At 33.0% G+C, this 5,127-nt stretch overlaps 1 long non-coding RNA gene across 1 annotated transcript; it reads right to left on the minus strand.

Annotated features, from left to right (window-relative positions):
• Nucleotides 1–684: 684 nt before the first annotated feature.
• LOC110889937 lies at nucleotides 685–3,417 on the minus strand. The gene is made up of 4 exons (XR_004872295.1): nucleotides 3,334–3,417; nucleotides 2,759–2,942; nucleotides 1,842–2,216; nucleotides 685–1,105 (listed from the first exon to the last, which is right to left on the minus strand). It is a non-coding gene; the product is annotated as an uncharacterized LOC110889937 (long non-coding RNA).
• Between the last annotated feature and the right edge of the window lie 1,710 nt (nucleotides 3,418–5,127).

Raw genomic sequence — 5,127 nt, forward strand, 5'->3', positions numbered from 1 at the left:
GATCTTTATGAAAAAAGTTAAAAGAACAAATCTTGATCATATTTGACTTTTGAATGTTAAACGAGTGACTTTTAAGGGGTGTGTGTGATTTCTTATTAAAACTGATTATCTACCTATTGGTTCCTGAAATAAGTATTTGTATTTAGCAACTTAAACTAAATCAAAACGACTTGCTTCTTTCACCGTTAAAAAACCCATTGCTGTGAAATTTTGGTGCGGATATGATAACGGTTCAGCGGTGGTGGATAATGATTTTTGAAAATGAAGGTGGTTGTTGCAGGATTTAGAAAGAGAAAGATATGAGAGAGAATGATAATATTTCTTTCTTTCTTTTAATGTATATTAAACTAGGTTATCATCCGGGATTGCTTACCGGGCTCGAGAAAGTTACTTATGTTAAAAACTAATTATGATTAATACATAATTAAAAGCATACTAAAAGTATGACATATTAATGTCTTTGCTATAAGAAAAGTTATAAATTTTTCATAAATTTACAAATTAATGCCATTAGTTTTCTAATTACGGATTCTAGGACTTGAGTTGGTATCAAAGCCTAAGTAGAGACAAGAACCTGGAAAAGAAGGTCGCGTGAGGGGTCAGAATTCAAACTTAATCAACACTTCATGGGTGTATGAATAATGATTCTCTACTACTCATGCTTCAACTAATCGTCCACTTTACTATTGTATCTCAACCTCAACTATTCAAAACCCAAGAATCAACACTTCATGGATGTATGTATCTATCCAAACTATACCTGGGTTGATCGTCCACTTCACGACTGGTAAACCAACCCAAACCGTTAAATATCTAACAAAATACAAGAACAATGTTTCCTTCAATTAAGCTGATATCCCTATAGTTTCCTCTAGTATCAAAAATAGGAATCCAACTGGCAAAAATGTGCAGATGACTAAATAGCTATCCCGAAACCAAGGTTATCAAAAGAACCCGAAGAGATGTTCAAAACGAAGCCAAACCCACACCAAGAAACCCACTGATTGTGGCCCCAAGGTTGTTTATTGACATGAAGAGAGTGAATAAAGTCTCTTCTATTCCAGCTAGACATAGATGGCTTGATAAGATAAGGAAAGGAATGAAACTGCAAGTCAATGAGAAAATTAGTAAAAGAAGTTAAGATTTTGACTTTAAAAGGTCAGACATGATTTTTTTTCTTGTTTCGCATAGATCATATTACATAATGTATTTGATACTTTTTACTAAAAATGATTATCGCAATTGAAGTCCATTTTAATAAGAACATGTTTCGATTAGAACCAGATTTACACTTTTTTTAAGAATGACCTGTTTTGACCCGAACTCACTTTGACACAAACCAAATTGATACTTCTTTGAAACGACTCGTTTTGACCCGAAACCAGTTTCACCCGAATCAAATTAACATTTATAACCTAGTATGAGACAAACCAAATTTATACTTCTTGAAATGGACCGTTCTGACTTGAACCATGTTGAGACCTTTTAAACGACCTGTTTTGTCCCAAACCCAGTTTGACACGAACAAAATTACTGCTTTTTTTAACTGATGGTTTTGACTTGAACCAAATAGTTACTTTTTTTAGACAAACCGTTTTTACCCAAACCCAGTTTGACACTTTGACCCGATGTCGTTTGAACCATAGCCTACTTTAACCTCAACCTATTTCGACCCGATCCAACCCACCCAAATGTGAGGATTAGCATGAGCAAACCACCATCATTGTTATACTATAATAAAACACCAAAATGTATGTGTGTAAAGGTGTAATTATCTATTTGAACAACAAAATCATTTAAAGAAACAACATAGGTGTAGAGAAAATCAAAGAAACACTTACTTGAATTGATTCTGAGATAGCAAACCTAAACAACATGATTGACTTATCTGGTATACCTACGAAACAACTATATCTAGAAGAGTTAGCAAAGACAGAACAACATGTGCAAACTTGCATACATATAATTTAAATACTAAGATGAATAAGAAAGATTACCAGCTTATTAAGCTTTGGTGTTCGAGTGTGATTTTCAACAAAAACTTACATGAGAATTCTTCGGAATTTCATTTTCTTTAAAAATCGATTGCAAATGAAAGTTCCAACCATGAGGCCTATCTATCCAATAACACGTGTTGTGCCCAGAAACGATGCTTCCAAGTTTATGACTTATATCTGGTAGTAGAACATGATGGTTGAGAGGTTTGGCATCGTGACCTGTGCTAGGAAAAACTAAGCCATTGGTCTGGTTTCCAAGTCAAATCAAATCAGAATTTATCTCTACCAAAATAATATTTTTTCATATTTTAGAAACTGTGTTTGAGATGATTAATATTCTAGTATTATACATAAGTTCATGATGAGTCAAAAAATGTAGCTTTTAAGAGAAGGAGGACATGTATTCTATAACCAGTAACTATCAATGATCAACTGAAGTGAGGATGTGTACTTCATCAACCGACGAAAATTACAACAACTATTTTTTCTTGTTTAGGTTTTTGAGTTAAATGACCTATTTATAAATTATAAGTGATCACAAAACATCAATAGCAATGATTTCAGTTAGAGGTAGCAAGAGTGACATGTTTAGGATGGTAAATGGTTAACCCGCAAACACTTTTTTTAATCATACTACAAGCTTAGAAAAAATTTGCAATTATTTTGGAACAGTAGGAATGAAAGCCTATTGTTCAAAAAAGTTAACCATTTCATACCTTAAAATAATTGGTTGTCGAAAAGCCTTAAATAAAGTATAATACCTGATAAAGACTACTATTTTCACTAAATTAATGTCAGGATGTTGAACTTAATTTGTTTTCTCCACTTCAACGGTAATATTATCATTCAAAATAAAGCCATTTTCTGAGTCATTGAGTTCACTCAATAGCACAAAACAGCAATAACCCCAGTCAATAGCAGAGTTGCAGAACCAATGCTTCCTTTCTGCAAGAATCAACAATCAAAAGAGACATTATACAAAAACATGTAGAATACCAATAACTAAAAAGGAGGTTTATACTTAAGAATACACTTTTATTCCAATTGACATGGCTTCTTTTTACAATTACTTTTTATTTTAGAATCACAACCCACACTTCAGTTAAGAAATAATATAGTTAAAACTATTATCTACGCTTATTTGTGTATTAATCTTTGTAAAATATGTTAAATGGACTCATAACTTTCATGTGGTGAAGAGATACTGAGTTACCTTTCTCTATATCACTTTCAATACCCTGACTTTTAAGCCGCAACTTGAATGTTGTATAAACTTTCCAATTATCAGAAAGGGAAGCAACATAATGTACACCTAAATATATTGACAAATGTATACCTTTACTTGATTTGCTCCCACATTTGTTCCCTTTTGGGACAGAGTAATAATTTCCTGAGTCAAGAAAACAAAAAGAAAAAAAAAACAATTCATTAGATCATTTGAAATCTAAATTTTTGGTGTTTAGAAACCAAAAAAGTAACAACCATATGAAATACTCATAATTATGAAAATGTACCCCTTGACTTTGTCATCTCCCGAATCAGCACTCCCTTTTTACAGTTTACTTGGAACACTTGTTTAGTACGCTAAATAAGCACATAAACACCATGTAGACAAATGGTTGTTTTTACTGATGGTATAAGTAGATCTTAAAAGAAAGGAACATCCAATAGGCACACAAAAGTGAAACCAATCTAGCCCCTTTGATGAAGGGTGAGAGCTTAAAAACTAAAAGAATGATTAAATTTTCTAGACAGGTATGCTTGTAAAATTAAGGATAGTAGAATACTTGATTTCACAAGGGCCTTCACAAGAAAACATCCATTAACCAAATAAGCACACACAAAAAGGAGCACGGGTTTTACAATTTGAGGATTTTTTTTTTTTTTTTTTTTTTTTTTTTTTTTTTTTTTGTAAATAATGCATGCCGCATTAACACACACAGCCACTGAAACTGACTTTTGTGCACACATCCTTGATGTGAGCATCGTTAAAGTGGTTCGAATTTGCATTATGAGACGAAAGAAATGAAACCGGGAGTTCAACCTTTTAATATGCTTTTTCATCAAAATTAGGTAAAATTATAGGGTAGAAACATAACTGGATTCAAGCAGTGTGGAGCTATGACAGTATATGAAATTCATCAAAAGGTAAAGTACGTCATATGTTAAAACAAAACGGACCTTGAAGTTCTTATGTCTTCCAAACATATGCGTGAATCATTGTTCTGTATGTAGATTCCATCCTTTAAAAACAAACTAATTAAACAATTTCAGTAACCGATTCAATAGAACTGATCGAATAACCTATAAACTGGAAACAAAAAATTCTGAAATTTGTGAAATAGGCCGCAAATCTATGAACCTGATTCAAAAGTTTAACCGACAGAGAGATGAGAATTCCTGATGAGAGTGACGGCTAGAATTCTGGAGACGACCTAGGGTTTGGAGAGAAAAAAGAAAGACGGAAAGAAAGATATAACGTCGAACAGATGAACAAAAGGATTAACAATTAGCAAAAGAAGATTTCTTACTTGATTATTGAAGCTTGAATCATCTGGATTGGATTAAAGGAGAAGAGGAGGAGTACATCAGAAGGAAGAAGATTAAAATCTAGGGTTTAGAAAAAGAAAGCGTGTTTTTTTAGAGGAATTTATACCATCCGAATATAACGGGTCGGGTTGCTCAAATCATGCTCCGCGTCCCATATCTTTACACGAGAAGTTTCCCACCAAAACCAATTGTGAGAAGCTCTAAGAAGCTACCACATCAGCGCAAATCTTCTCATTTATTATATATAATAGATAAATTAACTGATTAATACCCTCACATGCATTGCATGTGAGGGCACTTAACCAAGAAAATAAATGTCATTTGCGTTAAAGGTTATACTCTGTAGCAAAACAAGAACATAAAGGTTGGGTTTCTCCAATTTTATAGTGAAAGGTATGAAGTGTAGTTTAGGTATAACATAAATGTTGATTTGTGCAATTTGGTCCTATAAGTACCCCAAACCAAACCAAGTTGTACTTTAACTTTATTGTCCATTCAGCGAAAACAAGAACACGAAGATGAACATGAACACAAACACAAGGATGTACCGTGTGTCCTGGCACCCCTTAATTACCAGAAT

The sequence above is a fragment of the Helianthus annuus genome, chromosome 11 (genome assembly GCF_002127325.2).
Source record: "Helianthus annuus cultivar XRQ/B chromosome 11, HanXRQr2.0-SUNRISE, whole genome shotgun sequence".
In the NCBI taxonomy this organism is placed as follows: Eukaryota; Viridiplantae; Streptophyta; class Magnoliopsida; order Asterales; family Asteraceae; genus Helianthus; species Helianthus annuus.